The sequence below is a fragment of the Schistocerca piceifrons genome, chromosome X, assembly GCF_021461385.2.
Source record: "Schistocerca piceifrons isolate TAMUIC-IGC-003096 chromosome X, iqSchPice1.1, whole genome shotgun sequence".
NCBI classification, from domain to species: domain Eukaryota; kingdom Metazoa; phylum Arthropoda; class Insecta; order Orthoptera; family Acrididae; genus Schistocerca; species Schistocerca piceifrons.
The window spans coordinates 861,476,838-861,499,066 of NC_060149.1; positions in this window are offsets into that span (position 1 = coordinate 861,476,838).

Consider the following 22,229-nt stretch of genomic DNA (forward strand, 5'->3'; position numbering starts at 1 on the left):
ATGTACTGAAATAATAAGCATTACAGTTGATAGTGCAAACAATTTTAGCAATTTTACAGTAATTTCAACACCAACCAATGATGTGACACATGTTTTCCAAATTCAGTATCATAGCTAAACCGTCCCTTCTCTACTTTGCGAATATCATTGCGAATGTAGATAGATGACTGTGCAGAACGTCCATTCATTGTTAATTTTCGAACGTGTACCTCATCAAAGTATACCAGACAGCGCTATACATATTTCTAGCACCTCTAGCATAGTGCTTAATTTACAATTTATCTCTATGCAGATGAGAATCACAGAGCATTCTTGCAGTCTTAGGGTAAAATTAATGACTGAACGACCCCTCACACTGTCTTTGACCAACCCGCCCTGCAGCACCGTTACTGATTTAATCTGTAGCTGGCCAGAAGTAGACTGCTACATTCCACGTCTCGTGAATGAATGGAGCTTACTGAGTCCTCGCCCATCAAAGAGCATGAGATTTCTCCAGGTGCAACCATGTCGAGGAGGTTAGCACTCCTTATCCATGTATAGTAACAGATTTGAAAGTGTTGTGATGTAATAGCAGACAGTTAAGAAGAACAAGAAATGGGTGATTTTTATGCATGATGGAGCTCCAGATGGATGGAGTTCGAAGCATTTTACGCAAATCAACTGCGCTACCAATTTTAAAGTATTGTTCTAGTGTTTGGGATCAGTACCAGGAGCGTATCGGTAAGAGAGAACATAAACACTCCTAAGGCTACATGGTTCAGCACTTAAAACGGACTATAATGTTAGATCGCTTTTGTTTCTGACCTATCAGTCATGTGGAATGTAGCGCTGTTAACATTCCAATGTAAGAAATGTATTTACAGAGCATGGCATACATCCTTCCTGCAGGTTTCTCTACGATAAGCTATGGTAACAAACTGTAAAATGAAAAAAAAACTACTTTCTTAAAATATCGATTCAGTGTGATACATGCACGATGTAGCTTTCCAGAGATGTATAGTGTCCACTGTTCACATCCGATCACGGTTCAGAAATTATACTATGCTCACATCAGTCCTATATAAAAATGAGCATTAGTATCAGAGAATACCTCTTACAAGGAAACAGAGAAACGCATAGCAGCGGCGTCTGACATGAAATTACATGTCGTGCAGCCACTAACTCTGTAAACAGGACATCTGTCAAGCAGATGTAACATGACGACTGCAGTGTCTCACAAACACATAACGCTATCTTAGAATCGTGTTAGTTATGAAACTGAAGCCTCAATTTTATACTCAAGATGCGACAAGGGAATGGAGTGCATCGCATAAATCTTCGTTTGTTTCGAGGAATGTGTCGAAACACGATAGTCATGTTTCATTACACATGAGGTGGATGTCCTCTGATGACAGAGAGGTTTTCTGTTAACGAACGCAAGTAGATAGTGCTCTAAGTCAAATACAGAACACGTGGTTGTATACGAGTCGAACACAGGCTATGCCACGCGACTGATGCATCCTGACAGAACAGCGGAAAAAACAGTCAAATGACCTGCGCCAACATCTCCCTCCGTCTCTAGAATGCATCATCAGTTTGGCATTAAATCGTACCTTGCTGCAGCTCCATCTCAATCGATCACCCCGCCCACTCTCTGTTATCCTTTAATGCAGATGCATGTAAGTTTAGAGGCAGAAAGTTCTCTGTTTTCCTTAAAAGCGTCAAGTACAGTGCTCAATTCGCATGTATCATTGTTATCTCAATGGACATATAGTAGAATGGTGATGCGACAGAAAAAAAAGCTACTGTTTCCCTGGTTCCCTTCGCTTCCATTTCGACGTTTTCTCGGATTCCTCTTGCTGTCGCGTACTTGTTCCCATGTACAAAACTGTTCTGCACCAAACAGAAGATAAGCAATTACTTCCTCAATTTCCCAGCATTTCAGCGTATTTTCCCTCAATTTATACGTATTTTCCAACATTTTTCGCAATTCTATCGATTTTTTATGTCACTTCTACCCATGCGATCATGAAATAACCTCTCGTTCTTTGTTCTAAAACTGCTTTCAAATGTAGTACGGCTGCCAGCACCTAGTGCAAATTCACTGTTTTTCTGATTGGGAGGCATAGTACAGCACTGTCCTCGATTGGATACATTTGCCTGCACCCACATATTCCACATCTGCAGTGTGCTCTGCTTTCTGTATGTCTGTTCATGTGCATCTGTTGCGGATGTCCCCCTGGGGCCCAAGTTGGCGTTCGAGTGTGGATCCACCTTGCACTATATCTGGAGCAATGTTGGCATGCGGATCCGCAATATGCCGCTTTCAGGATAGGGTTTGAAGGTGCATCCTCCACGCACAATGTACAAAGTGCTGTTGGGATTCAGATCCACAATATACCACAACCAAATTAGTGTCTGAGTGTGGATCTGATATTCACTATATAACAAGGTCGATGTTTGGAGGCAGATCCATCACACGTCACATCTGGGATAGGGCTCACAGGTGGACCAACCAAGCATTACATCTGTGTTCGAAGTTGGGTCCACCAGTGGGAGGACTGGGTCCTGGGATCCATTAGGATCATCAGGAAGAATGCATTTGGTGTTATTTGAGGCTATTTTCGTAAACAGGTCCTGTTAGGACAAGAATTTCCATGCTGACGAGCTGAGACATCACGAAAGCTCCTACCAAAGAGACCATTAACTATTTCTGTGACACTTTATGAATTCCAAGATGGGACTAATAAGTAATGGACGGGCTGTCCCATTAGGATCACTAGGGAGAATGCACCATGTATTATTCTGGGAAGCAATGCAACAGATTTCTATCGCATGTTAAGAGGGGGACTTTGCTGTTATTTACATGGCCATGTGACGTCAGTATAACATTGAGAATATTTCGTGGTGATGCATCAGCCAAGTGAGTTAGGTAAACACATGCACGGATAGACGCAGCTCACATATCCAATTAGGATCGCTAGGAACAATGCACCCTGTGCTATTCTGGGAGGCATTGGAACAAATTTCTGTAGTGCGAACTGTGATATCAGTAACCACAGGTAGAGAGGTATCGCACCAGCAACAGTGCCTAGCTGAACACATATTTCGGTAGGTATTTCTCAGATGTCATGTATGAAAGGGATGCTGCCACCTCAACCATGCAGACCCAAGCTGACACCTGCACATGGTTCGACATCTGACGGCCACAGCATCACTTTGCAGGGGGCACTGGTGCATCCCGACGCCTGGGAGCATGTGCGGTAGCGTCCTGTTCGATCCAATGGACAGGTGACAGAGGATGGTGTGTGCTTCACGAACGAAAGATTTTTAACTGTGTAATTAGGTGTAATGTATGTTTCATGATGGTATCCCTTGAACAATGGGAAAAAAAAGAAATGTGATCAATGTATTTACATCTCACAAGATCTGAATCTTTCCAAATGGCAGAAAATAATGAGCAAGAGAAATTCAAGCCCTGAAAAACTCATTTTTTAACAAAAAACAATATACCCTTGAATTTCCCCTTCCTGAGATACTTCCTCTCCACCTCAGAGCTGGCGATTTCCAGGTAAAGGAGGGGAGGGGGAGAGTGGTGGGGGGGCGAGGGGGCTGGGGTTGCAGGGGTGGGGGTAGTGATCGATTTCCTGAAAAATTCTTTAAATAAATAAATGAACTGTATTTCATACACTGTCTTGAATACCATAAATTGTTTAAATAAACAATATTCCATTCATTGTCTAAATTGTTTAACAATATTCCATACACAGCAATCGATTTCCCGGACAAATTATTGAACTAAATAAATAAACTATGTTCTATACACTGCCATAAATAACAAAACAATATTCTATACATTGTCTAAATTGTTTAAACAGTATTCCATACAATGTAACCAAATTCCCTCCAAATGATCGATTAACTGAGTCTTTTTCCCACCAATTTCTGGGAGGGAGGATGGGAGGGGAGGAGAATTTACCAGCAGGGGAGAGGTTAATTAACTGATCAATTTAATTAAGTAGTCAATGAAATTGATAAGAGTGAGAGGGGCTGTTCCAATAACTCAGACCTGAAAGTGTACCTGTAGCAGTGAGGGTGTGGTGGTGGGTTGGATGTTCCCTAGAGGGGGGGGGGGGCAAGGGGAGTGAGAGGGGGGGGGAACAACAGGTTAACGACCTGAAGATCGAAAGGAAAGACCCTTTTAGCAGAACAATAGGTTAAGTACCTGTCAATCAAAGGAGATCAATAGGTTAAGTACATGTCAATCAAAGGAGAACAATAGTTTGCCACTAAATGCATACCTGCCCCTGATGTAGGCAACCTGCACTAACAAAATGCGCTGGAACATAGTTTGTTCCACTACTTACATTATGAAAGTTAGTAATATATCCTAGAACTTTAGGTAATGCTATATCCCTTACAGAAGATTTGTGGTACTGTTGTTTACAATATTAAATGCGAATCAGACAAGTTATTCTTATAAATGGTGTTACTCCTGTTCATAATCTCGCCAGCACAACCCTCATCCTATGTTGCCCTCCGAATAACTTCAACACCTACCAGCAACCCGAGCTGCTGGGGATCGCACACTCTCGGCCAGTACTAAAGAATGGATCGCACAAGTGTTCTGTGCGCGGTCTGCCTTACGGGTGAGCCACCACTTCCCCACTACTCTCCCAATGAACCGAAGTCAACCATTCTCATTCCCTACTGCCCACCTTATGTGCTCGTTCCATGTCATGTCATTTTGTATCTTTATGCTTAGCTGTTTATGCGACTGTGTCAAGCAATATACCCAATATACCACTAATACTGTATTCGAAAAGTTCAGGAATTCGTCTCCTATTCAGCTACTTTCATTTACAATTATCCACATTTAAAACAAGCTGCTGTACTCAGCATGAACAGAAATTTTGTCTATGTCACCCTGAATCCCACTACAGCCAATCAGCAACGACACTTGAAACTTCCTGGCAGATTAAATCTGTGTGCCGGACCGTGACTCCAATTCGAGACCACTGCCTTTCTCGGGCAAGTGCTCTACCGACATTTTTATTTTTTGTTGATCTCCTTTTGTTGGTTATTGTTCGTTCTACTTGTTCGGCGCTGACGTCCCATGATGCTTGTTCAAGTTTATCGTTGATCCATTAATTCTGTTTTTTTATTACCGAGGGGAGCTAACCTCCGGCCGAACTCGCTGGGCTACAGTGCCGGCTCCGACTAAGCTGCCCAAGCACGACTCACGACCCGTCCTCGCAGCTTTAATTCCACCAGTACCTCGTCTCCTACCTTCCAGAGTTCACCGAAGCCCTTCTGGGAACAGTGTTTATCTTCCAGCAAGTTTCATATCAGCGCACACTCCGCTGCAGAATGTAAATTTTATTCTAGGAGGAACGACACTTCCCTGTACACACCATCGTTAAGAAACAGCCTCAGACAGCTGCCTACCCGATGCGACAGGTCGTTTATGTACATGGAGAAAAGGAGTGTTCCTTTGTCGTCTGGTGAGCCAGTAGCCTTTGAGGATATCTTCCGTATTCTCGGGCTTTGTTTAAAAGCTATAGTATCGTACAGTGTGGAACGCTTTTCCGAAATCTGTTTCGCTGGATATCGTGTGTGAGAAGGTCGAGCTGTGCTTCCCACGAGCGATAGTTTCTATATCCACGCTAATTCATTGACAGAAGTTGTTCTTTCTTCAGGCATCTCATTGTATTCAGACTCCGAGTATGCTCAAGGACCCATAAGCAGTCCAACGTTTACGATAATAGTCTATAATTTTGCGCATTCGTGACTTCTTCCTTTCTGTAGTAGAGAGTAAGCTGCGTTTTTTCCAGTCGCATGTGGTTGATGGCTGTGCGAGAAATTCGTGATAAATGCGACCTAAGAAAGATGAAGAGATCACAAAGTCTTCTCAGTAAAACCGAAATGGAATTCCTTCAGGGCCTGATGCGTTATTAGTTTTCAGTTGATTTAGTTGCTTGCGGCCGGCCGAAGTGGCCGAGAGGCGCTAGGCGCTTCAGTCTGGAACCGCGCGACCGCTACGGTCGCAGGTTCGAATCCTGCCTCCGGTATGGATGTGTGTGATGTCCTTAGGTTAGTAAGGTTTAAGTAGTTCTAAGTTCTTGGGGACTGATGACCTCAGATATTAAGTCCCTTGTGCTCAGAGCCATTTTTTTAGTTGCTTGCCAACTTCACTTATATTTACAAGAGTCGCTTCTAACGTTTGTAGAAACGACCAACAATTCGCGCCATAGACATTTGACATTAGCATTGTTTCAAAATTTGTCATTTGTCATTATTGAAACATTGGCAGCTGAAAAATTATTCGATTACTTTGGTTACAGTGAGCGTCTACAGAAACGACGTCATGAATACGATGTTTGCCTTTTTTTTAACATTTTGGTAAAGACTTAGAGCAAGGAAACGCTCTCGATTCACTTCGTGGAGGTCGACCATTATCCATAGCTCATATAATCGATGCCGCGCTCGGTATGATTGAAGAGTTTCGGCTTATGATTTACTGTGAAATACAGGCGTCCATACGCATATCAAAGACTGGAGTACATTCGTATGAATATTAGGTGTGGGGAAGACGTTAATCGTTAGACTCCGCAAGTCAAGAACAGGATCATGTTAATTGCTGTAAGGAAATGCTGAAAAAAAATTCAAGAATCCATTGACAACATCATGACAGGAAAAGGAAGTTGGATACATTCGCACGGGTGAAAAACTAAGCAGCAGTCAACTTATATGGTGTCCCAAGATGAAACAAAGTCAATGAATAATTCACTCTACTCATTTGGCGACAACAGCTGTGCAGCAGGGGTACCCAAACTTTCTGAGACCATTATCTCAGAATGCAATCACATATTAGCTAGTATGCCCCCCCTCCCACACTTTCCCCTTCCCCAATCCCCCCCATTCCCCCCCCCCCCAACCCCCTCGCTGCCCTGGCCAAACATCACCAACTTCAGCGCCTACTAAAATTTAGAACAGGAAACAATTTTCTTTAAAAACTTTTATCTTTTAAGTGCTGAGAACTGAATAAGATTTAATGTTTGTGGGTCTTTTATCAAGCCGCAAACTAATGACACAATGAGACAATTAGTACTGCTTAAGCGTAACAAACTGTTTTTACATTTTTAAGTTGTTGTTGGCCAGTGAACACCATAAACCATGCAACAAATTCATTCAGTTGCATGCTTTCGTTTTCATTGCTGCCATAATCAAAAATCTAATTTATATATATATATATATATATATATATATATATATATATATATATATATACTACTGGGCATTAAATTAACCGACAGGAAGAAGATGCTGTGATATGCAAATGATTAGCTTTTCAGAGCATTCACACAAGGTTGGCGCCGATGGCGACGCCTACAACGCGCTGACGTGTGGGAAGTTTCCAACCGATTTCTCGTACACAAACAGCAGTTGACCGGCGTTGCCTGATGAAACGTTGTTGTGATGCCTCGTGTAAGGAGGAGAAATGCGTACCATCACTTTGATAAACGTCGGATTGTAGCCTATCGCGATTGCGGTTTATTGTATCGCGACATTGCTGCTCGCGTTGGTCGAGATCCAATGACTGTTAGCAGAATATGGAATCGATGGGTTCAGGAGGGTAATACGGAACGCCGTGCTGGATCCCAACGGCCTCGTATCATTAGCAGTCGAGATGACAGGCATCTTATCCGCATGGCTGTAACGGATCGTGCATCCACGTCTCCATCCCTAAGTCAACAGATGGGGACGTTTGCAGGACAACAACCATCTGCACGAACAGTTCGCCGACGTTTGCAGCAGCATGGACTATCAGCTCGGAGACCATGGCTGTGGTTACCCTTGACGCTGCAACACAGACAGGAGCGCCTGCGATGGTGTACTCAACTACGAATCTGGGTGCACGAATGGCGAAACGGCATTTTTTCGGATGAATCCATGTTCTGTTTACAGCATCATGATAGTCACATCCGTGGTTGGCGACATGGCGGTGAACGCACACTGGAAGCGTGTATTCGTTATCGCCATACTGGCGTATCACCCTGCGTGATGGTACGGGGTGCCATTGGTTACACTTCTTGGCCACCTCTTGTTCGCATTGACGGCACTTTGAACAGTGGACGTTACATTTCAGATGTGTTACGACCCGTGGCTCTACCCTTCATTTGGTCCCTTCGAAAACCTACATTTCAACAGGATAATGCAAGACCGCATGTTGCAGGATCTGTACGCGCCTTTCTGGATACAGAAAATGTTCGACTGCTGCCCTGGCCAGCACATTCTCCACATCTCTTAGCAACTGAAAACGTCTGGTCAATGGTGGCTGAGCAACTGGCTCGTCACAATAGGCCAGTCACTAGTCTTAATGAACTGTGGTATCGTGTTGAAGCTGCATGGGCAGCTGTACCTGTACACGCCATCCAAGCTCTGTTGGACTCAGAGCCCAGGCGTATCAAGGCCGTTATTACGGCCAGAGGTGGTTGTTCGGGTACAGATTTCTCAGGATCTTTGCACCCAAATTGCGTGAAAATGTAATCACATGTCAGTTGTAGTATAATATATTTGTCCAATGAATACCCCTTCATCATCTGCATTTCTTCTTGGTGTAGCAATTTTAATGGCCAGTAGTGCATATACCCGCACTGGAGTCGCGCTGGGATGCATACACGCTGCAGTAACGCCATCAAATAGAAATTTTTTGTTCGCCCCTTACATTATGTAAAGAAAGCTTGACAATTGGAGTGTGACCTGTCTACTACACTGAAGAGCTTGCCCCAAATAACATTCTGTCAACATGTATTCGACAATTTCGATTACATTGTCTCCGTTATGCAGTATTTTTCACAGCGTGAGGCGTATGAAATGCATCACTCAGCAACAGAAGTAGGTCTCCTAGATGCTATGGGACATGTGATGTTTCAACATAAGCAAAGCTATGCATTACAGCAGATTACTGTCCTAGAATTCAGCGTTATCAGTCCCATTACATCAGACATATTCACAACCACCCTGCAAGACATACCGTGGAAGTGTGGTAAGTGGCACCTTTCAGAGCAGAGCATTTTACAAGAAGCAGCAATTTCTAGTATAAGAGATTTATACAGTAACTTTCTGGTCATTCATTAATTGACCACAGTATGTTTAGATGGCTTTACAATATGCTATCAACAACAAAAAACAGCAAGATGCAACATTTACATATCCATTCCCTTTCCCACCAACACGACATACGTTACTGAAAACATCACACATACAAATTAGGCACTCCTCAGCCACTGTCTATAGGAACGCATTTTACATAAAAGTCCATTTAACAACACAAATAAGTATTCAGTCAACTGAAAATAAATCCACTATATAAATGCGAGTCAGGCGAAGTTATTTTGTCTACTTACATAAAAAAACTGAACAGGAAATACTGGAAAGATATATTCTGTCTGTAAACTCAAAAGAAAGCCGTGCTTGTGGCAGAGAAATTCGCCTTTGCCAGAAGACCACTAAAACTTCCATACAGGATGACCAAGGATCAGTTTCCCCTTCAGTACTGTTGAGCGATGTGCAGGCATTTACGTCGACTGTATACACATGCATTTTTCTCGTTAATACTATTAATACCGCATATATGTGTTCCATGGAGTATTAACGCACTTTGTGGAAAAAATAAAATACCCTAAGCTTCATGAAGCGTGCGGCAGAGCTTCTGTATACACTATGTGATCCGGATGACTATGTGATCCGGATACCCACAAAAACATACGTTTTTAATATTAGATGCATTGTGCTGCCACCTGTTGCCAGGTACTCCATATCAGCGACCTCAGTAGTCACTGGACATCGTGAGAGAGCAGAATGGGGCGCTCCGCGGAACTCGCGGACTAACGTGGTTAGGTAATAGGGTGTCACTTGTGTCATACGTCTCTACGCGAGATTTCCAAACTCCTAAACATCCCTAGGTCCACTGTTTCCGGTGTGAAGGGACACGTACGGCACAAAAGCGTACAGTCCGACATCGTCTGTTGACTGGCAGAGGCCGCCGACAGTTGATGAGGGTCGTTATTTGTAATAGGCAGGCATCTATCCAGACCATAACACAGGAATTTCAAACTGCATCAGGATCCACTGCAAGTACTATTACAGTGAGGCGGGGGATGAGAAAACTTGGATTTCATGGTCGAGCGGCTGCTCATAAGCCACACATCACGCCGATAAATACCAAACGACGCCTCGCTTGGTCTAAGGACGTAAACATTGGACGATTGAACAGTGGAAAAACGTAGCGTGGAGTGACGAATCACGGTACACAATGTGGCGATCCTATGACAGGGTGTGGGTGTGGTGAATGTGCGGTAAACGTCATTTGCCAGAGTGTGTTGTGCCAACAGTAAAATTCGGAGGCGGTTGTGTTATGGTGTAATGGTTTTTTCCATGGAGGGGGCTTGCACCCCCCGTTGTTTTGCGTGGCACTGTCACAACACAGGCCTCATTAATGTTTTAAGAGGCCGGCCGGTGTGGCCGAGAGGTTCTAGGCGCTTCAGTCTGGAACTGCGCGACCGCTACGGTCGCAGGTTCGAATCCTGCTTCGGGTATGGATGTCTGCGATGTCCTTAGGTTAGTTAGGTTTAAGTAGTTCTAAATTCTAGGGGACTGATGACCTTAGATGTTAAGTCCCATAGTGCTCAGAGCAATCTGAACCATTTGATGTTTAAAGCACCTTCTTACTTCCCGCTGTTGAAGAGCAATTCGGGGATGGCGATCGCATCTTTCAACACGATCGGGAACCTGTTCATAATGCACGGCCTGTGGCGGAGTGGTTACACGACATTAACATCCCTGTAATGGACTGGCCTGCACAAAGTCCTGATCTGAATCCTATAGAACCCCTTTGGGATGTTTTGGAACGCCGGCTTCGTGCCAGGCTCCACCGACCGACATCGATACCTCTCCTCAGTGCAGCATTCAGTGAAAAATGGCCTGACATTCCCCAAGAAACGTTCAAACAACTGATTGATTGTATGCCTGCGAGAGTGTAAGCTGTCATCAAGGCTAAGGGTGAGCCAACACCATTTTGAATTCCAGCATTACCGATGGAGGGCGCCAGGAACTTCTAAGCCATTTTCAGCCAGGTGTCTGGATACTTTTGATCACGTAGTGTAAGTTTGTGAAATACCTTGCCGTTGCTTCTTGTGACGTAGTGGGGTAGATATATTGGTGTACTACCTACTCCATTTTCACTTTGCAGACCTGTAGAGACGGGAAGTGCATGAATAAAACCTAACGACCTACCTTCTCTTCCACTTCTATCACATACAACGACCACCCCCCCCTTTTTTCCCCTCCACCCTATTACATTCACGGAGCACAATTTATCTGGGAAACATTTCAGCTATAAGCCGTGGTTTTCGAGTTATTCGAGAGAAACTGAAAAAAGTTGACCTTTAGAAGCATGCCCATCGCACAGGATTTTAGCATGTTGTTCATGGCTTTCCCTCTTACCACTGTACAAAAATTTGTAACAACACGAATTTTTCCACTGTTCCACCTTTTTTGTCTTTGTTGACTGCGCTAAATCTGGATCATAGAAATTCCCGAGTCTTTATCTTGAAATCTCCTACATACATGTATAATCTGCTCAGTGTTACTTTTAACCCTGCTGTTCTGTTCACTTTTACTTGACATATATACTGTTCGGGTCAATATGACCCGACATATCAAAATGCTTTAGAAACATAAATTTTGGTACAGTTTTAGCTATCGACATTGTTGTTCTATTCCAGTACCTTGTTAGTAATAATAATAATAATAATAATAATAATAATAATGGTAATAATAATAATAATAACAATGCATACAACTTTATTGAGGGATATTTTTCATTTAAATATGCACATAAATTTGAAACAACAGACAGTTTCCATTACAGGCATTCAACTTAGAAAGCACTACAGTTTTTCCATACTTCTATTCTTATTGTTGACAGTTTAGACGTAAGTATTGACATTTTCTAACAACAGACAGTTGTCATTACAGATATTCATCTTAGAGCACACTACAGTACAGAACACACTACAGTTTTTTTATTACATTCCAACATAGAAAGCACTACAACTTTAGAATCCTCTCTTCTTACTGATTGTAGTTTAGGCACAAGTATTCACATAAATTTGAAACAACAGAATTTTCAATACAATCATCTTATAAAATACTACAGTTCTTTTCTTACTGCTTGCACTGTGGACACAAGTAGGTTACATGTTTCTTGCAAATATGTTTACTACATTTTCCACACACCATGTTTGTTTTATTGTCATTACTTGATGGACAGAACTTACAGCGTGCACGTTTTGTAGATTTTCTTGTTGTTACCGATTCTGACACACCACCCACATCATTCGGGTTTTGGATGCTTGTGACCATTCTCAAAGAATCTTCTGTTCTTGGGAAATGCGTTCTTGATGCAATATGTTCTTTTATCAGTGACTTTCCAAGTTCCTCCAAGAATATTCTCCTTCTAGTCAATTTGCTTGCATTCCAATTAGGGTCAACCGAAATCCACAAAACGTATGCATTATAAGCAGAAACATCAAGAATATTGTAGAAAACTATCATTGGCCACCTATTACTTTTTCGTTTGCATGTATATGTACCTAATAACTGATCAAGCGTGTCTACAGCACCTTTGGTTGAATTATAGTCCAAAATCATTTTTGGCTTCTTATCAGCCCTGTCACTGATTTCCGCATCATGGTGGAGAGTGCTCATAAGTACAACATTCTTGTGTCTCTTAGGAATATAATTAACCACAGTAGTGTCATTTGTGAAGTAAAATGAAGAGCTGTGTACCTCCTTGTTGGTCATTTTGTGTGGAAGCTCCGGCTTATTTTTCCGTATAGTTCCCAACATAGTCAATTTCCTTTTCAGAAGCAGCTGCCCCAAATTGTACGACGTAAAAAAGTTGTCACACGTGATATTCTGACCACGTAACTCAGAAGTGAGATCAGATACCACCCTCATTCCCTGATTTCTTTCTGGTGCCGCTCCACTCACCTTTCCTGTATAAATTTGGGCTTTCAGTACGTATGAAGTTTTGCTGTCACACATGGTCCATATTTTGATCCCATATTTTGCCGGTTTACTTGGGATATACTGCTTGAATGGACAGCGACCTCTAAATGCTACTAACTGCTCGTCAACAGTAACATTTTCTCCTGGATTATACAGTTTAGGAAGGACCTCTACCCACTTCTCCCAAATACTACGAATTGCGGCAAGTTTGTCAGTACGTCGTCTTTCCTCTCTAGTAGATTTCTTGTCAAATCGCAGGACACGTGATATCTTACAGAATGTTTCATGAGACATGGTTGCTCGAAATATGTTTCGCCCAGTATCTTTATCCCACAAACTTTTTGTAGACTCCCCATGAGATCGATATACACCCGCTAGGAGTAAGAGTCCTAAGTATGCATGGAAAACAGAACCATCAATATCTGTCCACTGTTCACCATAAACTCGCTGCCCTTCAATATTTGTCATCTCTATTATTTCATTTTGAAGCGCTGTGTGAAATACTGCTTCAAATGAACATTTTACATCAGATATTCTGCTGACTGCATACCTGGTAACTCCTGGGGTACTCTTGATGATGTTCGAAGCTGGTAGGCGACCATGTTGTGCTGGTGGATGCAACTGCCATTCTATATTCCCATTTTTAGAAAGAAAAGTCTCTACACTATTTTGTATGGGCTGTGGACTGTCGTAACTGTCATCGGAACACTCGCTTTCAGATGCATTGCTGATGTGATCTTCAAACTCAGAAAGTGATCCTTCATCTGGTGAGGCATTTACTATTTCTTCCAACTCACGATCATTCAATGGTCTCATCGCCATGGTGTCACAAGTCAAACTGGGCAGAAACAAAGCATTCCAATTATTGAGAACTGCCAATTATTATTTCCTGGGGAAAGCAACAAACAAGCCCATTGTTGTGAACGCATGGAGCTTTAGGTGATTGTTGAGAGTAAGTTGGAATGATGCAGTCACTATTCCCACACAACACAACAAAAATAATTTTCGCCATTTCCAGATTTTAGAAATAAATACGAGTTACACTAAACATATTTGTGTCGGGTCATTATGACCCGAACATTACATATGCAACTATTACAGTTGAAGCCCAAACTTCTTAAACTTTTTTAAAACCTTTTAAAACACATGCTGCTCATCCATTTTCAGACAAAGTCACAAAGTTTCATAAATATATATTGGTATTTACATAATGTAAAATAACGTTCATATTCGTTTCGGGTCATATAGACCCGAACAGAACAGCAGGGTTAAGAATTCCAATCCAGGGCATTGACCTTTTCTTCGCGTTGGTTCGTAGGTAAGTGGCTAAATGGAATAACAGATTGCAGTAATTCCTTTAGAATTATCTCTTATTATTTCTATTTCAATTTCGCCATTAACTGTTATCATACAGCCTTAAAGTTCTCGTGCCCTCGATCGCACATCACTATTTCACTATCTTCACCAATTCGTTAAAAAAATTATTTGACACTTTTCTGATTCAACAGTCACACCTATCTTGGCCCCTCGGTATTCTGTCTTATTCTGGTGATTATTTCAGTATTTCTACATCACTCCCGTATCATCCGCCTTCACCCCAGCTCAGCACTATCACCTCTCTCTTCTGTTCTGACGCTATTCTGGCTTCTCCTGCCGGCGGTTTAGCGCCGCGGCGTCACATGCAATGCTTCCCACCGACTTGCACCACACTGCTTCGAATGTTTTTCCGAGGAGTACAATATTCTTCCGAACAATTTCTTTTTCTTACGGATGTTTCTTCTTTTCAGACTTCTAATTAAAAATGGGGTTGAGTTCAAGGTGGATTTCTGTATATACATAAATACTTCAGTTATTCGTCAGTTAACAAAAGTGTGAGGTATAATTGAAGATTTCGCAAGATATGGTACCCTTGCTGTATAAACACAGCTTCGTTCAGCTGTACACCATTTCGCAGTTTTCTTTTACGCAAAAGAAGACAGCGCCGTGTTAGGTACAGACAGCTCTCGCCAACAGCGCCCTCTGTGCTCCCCACTTCCCCCTGCCCCCTCTTCTCTCTTGACCTGAACGGGTCCTCGCAGCACCCAACATCGACCCCACCATTAAAACTGGGGAAACGTCGTCGTCCCCCGTCTGGAAGCTCCTCCACTCCAGCAGAGGTGTTCCCCTACCCACAGCGGCGTTCCGAGTTCTTTAATTAAACGCCCTCCAGCTAACGAGTGCAGCCTCGCCCACTCTGCGTAAATCGTCGGACAGATATTCGGATCCGCCACGAACGCTCCGGCATTTAAAAAATTCGCATTCATTTGCTCTTTCTCTACTAGCGTCAGACAAACTGAACGTCAGCATTTCCATCGAGGCCAGAAATGTGTTCCGACGGATGGAACGTGCAGCTACGTGGCCCTCCACCCTCCATTTCTAATGCTGAAGACCTACGAGTAGTTGATGGTCGCTCTCAGTAATTCTTTGGCATGTTTCACTACGTCATATTATTCATTCGCGTAGGACACCCAGTGATGGTGATTCAAGGACTAATAGATATGTGCTTCATATGAGTGGGTGCAAACAATTGATGTATTCCTTTTTTAACGGATCTTATAAATTTTCGTAAAAAATGTAAGTATCATTTTATTAAGTGAACATTTACAGTGCGTTGGAACTCTAGCTGTTAATCTTACGTATTAATGACCTGGTAGAAAAGGTTAACAGTGATGTCACACCATTTGAAAATGATGGAGTTGTTTAAAATGAAACAAAATCCGTAAAAAGGCTGCATAAATATTCAGGCATAGATTGATAAAGTTTCAAACTGGTGCAGTGACTGCCATGCTGCTTTAAACTTTCCGAAGCGTAAAACTATGAATTTCGCAATACCCAGAAATCTAGTCTCTTATGGCTAAAATATCAGTAAGTCACAGTTAGAGTACATGCAAATACCTGTGTATAACAATCTGTAGGGACATGAAATGCAATCATCACATAGGACCAGTCGTAAGTAAGCCACACAGATTTAGGTTCATTGTAACAACACTGAAAGAATGCAGTTAGTCTAGAAAGGAGATTGCTTACCAAACCTTCTTTTGACCCATCCTGTATTATTGCTCAAGTGTGTTCCATCCATACCAAAAGAACTACAGGGCATGTTTAAAGTAGACACTATCCGATGAAAAGTATTCGGGCAGTCTTATGCAATAAGGAATGGACCATCTGATGTCACGGGAGACGGACCCGCCAGTATAAAAGAAGGCGGTGAGTGTTGTGTTGTCAATAGAGAAGCAACACAGCGGGAATCGTAAATCGGAAGAGCTCAGTGACTTCAGATGTGGGCTAATCATTGGATCTCACCCGCGTTAGATAATCCATCAAGGACATTTCATCCCACTTTTAAAGCTCCCCAAGTCGGCTACTGGTGATACGATTGTGAAGTGGAAAAGCGAAGGAATAATCACAGTTAAACGTAGAACAGGCAAACCCCATGTACCGTCAGATACGGACCATCGAGCACAGCAGAGTGGTTTAAACGTTCGCAGGAAATGAGCGGAAGGATTCATCCGTAATTTACAAAATGATACCAGTAGTGCAGCTAGGACGATCACTGAGCTTAGGGAGTTAGAAAACTAAAGGGGTACAATGGTAGAGCAGCGTGTTATAAATCACAAATTTCTATACTCAGTGATAAATGACACCTGAAGTGCCGTGGAGAGTGACGACACTGGACAGTGGATGACTGAAACGAATGATTTGGAGTCATCAACCGCGCTATACTATATGATAATCCGATGGAAAGGTTTCGATTTGGCGGATGGCTGGAGAACTTTATCTGCCATCACCTGTATTACCAACAGTGAAGTATGGAGCGGGTGGTGTAATGGTATGGGGGTATTTTTCGTGCTTACTGTAGATGCCAAATGAGTGAAGATTTGAACACATTTTACAGCTTTCCATACTGCGTAAAGCAGACGGACGGTTCGAAGACGATGATTGTTTTTGTCAGTATGAAAATGCAACGCCGATGATTGTTTTTGTCAGTATGGTTCAAATGGCTCTGAGCACTATGGGACTTAACTTCTGAGGTCATCAGTCCCCTAGAACTTAGAACTACTTAAACCGAACTAACCTAAGGACATCACACACATCCATGCACGAGGCAGGATTCGAACCTGCGACCGTAGCGGTCACGCGGTTCCAAACTGAAGCGCCTAGAACCGCACGGCATTGTCAGTATGACAATGCAACTTGTAATAAACCAGCAGCTGTGAGACAGTGGTTTGTGCACATTAACATTCTTGAAATGGGCTGGTCTGCCCAGAGTCCCGATCTAAACCCAACTGAACACCTTCAGGATGCGTTGGAGCATCAACTTCGCTCCAGACCCCAGCGTTCAACATCATTTCCTTTGGCTGTTCAGGAGGAATTGACTGCCATTCCTCCACAGGTATTCAGACACCTCACTGAAAGTGCCCCAGGAAGGCTAAAGGCGTCATAAAGGAGAATGCTAGTTAAGCTTCATGTTAATAGCAACTAACTTGTGTCCAGATTCTTTTGATCATATAGAGTATTTACATCACTGATGAAAGTTTCTCATGTTTCGTGCTGGGTAGTAGCATTAAAGAGTTGCGACTTTTCGGCGAGTGCTATACTCATCATCTTCTGGTGTAAGCGCTGAGTATTTAAAGCGTCAAAACGTCATAGTTCTTCAGCACTCTCACCCTGAGTAGGTGTAGTGAGGATATTGAAGCAGTTTTAATTTATTCAAGATGACGGATCCTCCCCTCACTCCTCCCTCTAGAGCCCGGTGTAGATGCGGCAACATCACAGTTTTGATATCAGACTGATATGAAATTAATTGACTAATTAAATTCATCCATTAATTGCAACCTCCCACCACTAGCTGGACAATGGTTGGAATTCAAAATCGTCAGGAAATTCAAATTCGGTTGTTAATTCAAATTTTCATGGTACATTCGAATTTTCGTAATAAATTCAAATGCTAATAACATATTCATAACTTATGAAATTGTACTTGTATATCGCTGGTGTGAAAGGTTGTAGGGTACTCTCTTTATTTCATCATCTTTCTGGTGCAATCAATTTTTTTTTCTTTAAGTCATCAGTCTTTTGGCAGGTTTGATGTGGCCTGCTACGAATTCCTCTTCTGTGTCAACTTCTTTATCTCAGAGTAGTAATTGCAAATTACTTCCTCAATCATTTCCTGGATGTATTCCAATCTCTGTATTCCTCAACAGCTTTCACCCTCTAAAGCTAACCCTTGTACCATGGAAGTTATTCCGTGATGTCGTAACAAATGTTCTACCATCCTGTCTCTTTTTCTTGTTAGTGTTTTCCATATATTTCTTTCCTCGGCGATTCTTCAGAGAACCTCCTTATCCTTACCTTATCGGTTCACATAATTTAACATTCTTATGTAACACCACATCTCAAATGCTTCGATTCTCTTCTTTCCTGGTGTTCCCACAGTCCATGTTTCACTACCCTACAATTCTGTGCTCCAAACATATATTCTCAGTGTGCTGGCGTGTGCTGGCGCCAGTACACCATACGGCATAGAGCTTACGAGAGTATCTGGTAGATGACAACAACAAGACTCGCTGGAAACGCGCCGCCAACGTCCTCTCAGACATCAGCATTTAAAATCGCCACTGGAGGGCCTGTTAGTTTAACCAGTCAGTTCGAGACTGTATGCTGTGGAGTTCCAGTGTGTCACCGAGTTGGAGCCGCAGACTTAGCCTCTAGCACAGAGACAGATAGCACACAGTAACCGCGTAGTGAACTTACAGGACTTCTACATCAACAGCATTGAGACTACGAGGACTATACAGACGAGAGCTTGTACCACAGCACATGGGAACTTAAGTAGTTCTTTCCTTATGAATAAAGAACCCAGTTATCAGTTGCGTGCAGTTTGTGTTATAGAACGAGGATACCGGCCAGTAACCAACCACTTCTCCTTGGTTCCCATGTTACAGCTCTACAGAGACAACGAGACGACGTAAAAACGAATAAAAGAGAATACAACACCCAGAAATTTCTTTCCCAAATTAAGGCTTTTGTCTGATACTAGTAGAGTGCTCTTGACCCGGAATGCCCATTTTGCCAATGCTATTTTGCTTTCTACGTCCTACTTCCTCCGACCATCATGGGTTATTTTGCTGCCTAGGTAGCAGAATTTCTTAACTTCATCTACTTCGTGATCACCAATCTTGATGAAAGTTTCTCGCTGTTCTCATTTCTACTACTCCCATTATATTTGTCTTTCTTCTATTTACTCTCAATCCATATTCTGTATTCATTAGACTATTCATTTCATTCAACAGATATTGTAATTCCTCTTCACTTTCATTGAGGATAGGAATGTCATCAGCAAATCTTATTGTTGATATCATTTCTCCTTAAATTTTAATTCCACTCTTGAATATTTCTTTTATTTCCGTCATTGCTTTTTCCTTTTACAGACTGAACAGTAATGGCGAAAGACTACATTCCTGTCTTACACCCTTTCTAATCCAAATACTTCGTTCTTAATTCTCCACTCTTACTTGGGTCCTGTACATATTGGATATTACCCACCTTACCCTATAGCTTACCCCAATTTTTCAAAAAATTTCGAACATCTTGCACTATTTTACACTGTCGAACTCTTATTTCAGGTCGACAGATCCTATAAACGTACCTTGATTTTTCTTTAGTCTTGTTTTCATTACCAACCATAATGTCAGAATTGCCTCTCTGGTGCCTTTACCATTCCTAAAGCGAAACTGATCGTCACACAACAAATCTTCAGTTTTCTTTTCCATTCTGCTGTGTATTATTCTTGTCAGCAACTTGAACATATGAACTGTTAAGCTGATTCTGCGAAATTCTCGTACTTGTCGGCTCTTGCTGCCTCCGGAATTGTGTGGATGATGCTTTTTTCCAAAAGTTAGATAGTGTATCGCCAGATTCACACATTTTACCCACCAACGCGAACAGTTGCTTTATTACCACTTCCTCGATAACTTTAGAAATTCTGATGGAATATTATCTATCCCTTCTGCGTTCTTGGATCTTAAGTCTCCCACAGCTCTTTTAAATTCTGATTCTAACACTGGATCCCCTGTCTCTTCTATATCGACTCTTGTTTCTTCTCCTGTGACGTCATCAGACAAGTCTTCCCTATCACAGAGGCCTTCAGTGTACTCTTTCCACCTATCTGCTCTCTCCTCTACATTTAACACTGGAATTCCCATTGCGATGTTAATGTTACCATCCTTGCTTTAAACTTCAGCGAAGGCTTTTTGACTTTCCTGTATGCTGAGACAGCCCTTAATTTCTTCACATTTTTCCTTCGGTTCCTATTTATTTATTTCCTACGTGACCTGTACGTCTATATTCCTGGAATTTCCTGAACAATTTTGTATTTCCTACTTTCATACATTGACTGGAGTATTTCTTGGGTTACCCTTGGTTTCTTAGCAGTTATGTTCTTTGTACCTATGTTTTTCATTCAGCCTTCTGTGATTGCCCTTTTTAGCGATGTCCATTCCTCTTCGAACGAACTGCCTACTGAGATATTTTCTATTGCAGTGTCTATACCCTCAGAGGACTTCAAGCATATCTCCCCATTACTTCATTCCTTAGTACTTCTGTGTCCCACTTCTTTGGGCATAGATTTTTCCTGGCTAGTCTCTTAAACTTCTGTCTGCTCTTCGTCACTACTAAATTTTAATCTGAGTCTATATCTGCTCCTGGGTAAGCCTTAAGAACCAGAATCTGATTTCGGAGTCTCTGCCTGACATTACGTTACCTAACTGAAAACTTCCCATGTCTCCCAGCCTTTTCTGAGTATACCTGATCCTCTTGTGATTCTTGAACAGAGTATTCGCTATTACTAACTGAAGTGTACTGCAGAACTCAATTAGTCTTTATCCTCCCTCATTTCTAGTACCAAACCCATTTTCTCCCACAACCCTTCCTTCTACTTTTTCTCCTACTACCGAATTCCAATCCCTCGGCTATCTGATTTTCATTACGTACTGAATAACCCGTTCAATATCCTCATATCCTTTCTCTCTCCATTCATCTTCGGATTGAGACGTCGGCAAGAATACTGTAACTATCATTGTCGGTGTTGCTTTGCTGTCGATTCTGATAAGAACAACCCTGTCACTGAACTGTTCACTGCAACTCAATCTCTGTCCTACCTTCTTATTCCTAACGAATCCCACTCCCACGATACCATTTTCTGCTGCTGTTGATATTACCCTATAGGGCAGGGAGGGCTCTAGAGGCGTAGTGAAGCTAGCTCCCCTAGGGAAGTAAACGTAATACAAATCTTGGTCCTCCAGGTTGGGGGTTGGGCTCGAGGCTAAAATCCTCTTCCTGTAAAAAGAAAGTAAAGTTAGAAAAACCCAAAGAGCAGAAGCCGTAAGGATTAATAGATGAAGACATGGCATGGATCTTGGACAACGAATGGTTAAAAAGTTGAAAACTGATCTTCGAATGGTACCTGGAATGTTCTATCAGCATATAGCCCATGCTCTCTAAAGAAGTTATTAGACCAGCAGGGGAAGCGTAAGGAGAGCATTATATAGTCATCTAAGTAATCCGATGGACAGGGAGTAGGCTATTGGAAACGAAAGAGGGCACTATGTTCTATTGCTGTGATGATAACTGACTTGACTTTGGTACAGGTTTACTTGTTCATAAAGATCTGAAACATTTTGTGATGAATTATACACCCAAGGCTACCAGTAATTAGAATTAAAGGAAGATTCTTTAATTATGGTATAATTAATGGACATGCACCAACAGAACAACCTATTGAACACCTCAAAGGGGATTTCTGTGATGCCCTTGAAAAAGCTTATTATAAGTGGCCAAAGAATGACATTAAGATCGTGCTGGATGATTTTAACGCACAACTTGGAAGAGAAGACATGTCCCAGCCCGTAATTGGAGCCCACAATAATCATGAATCCGCTAATGATAATGGAATAAGATTGATCCTCTTTGCAGCCTCCTGGAATATATTAGTGGGATTTACCAGGTTTCCCCATAAGGAGATACACAAGAGCACATGGAACCATTAATCAAACTGATCATGTAATGATAGACCAGAGGCATAAATCTAACTTGTTGGCTGTTCGAACCTTTCATGGCCCTAATGTGGATTCAGA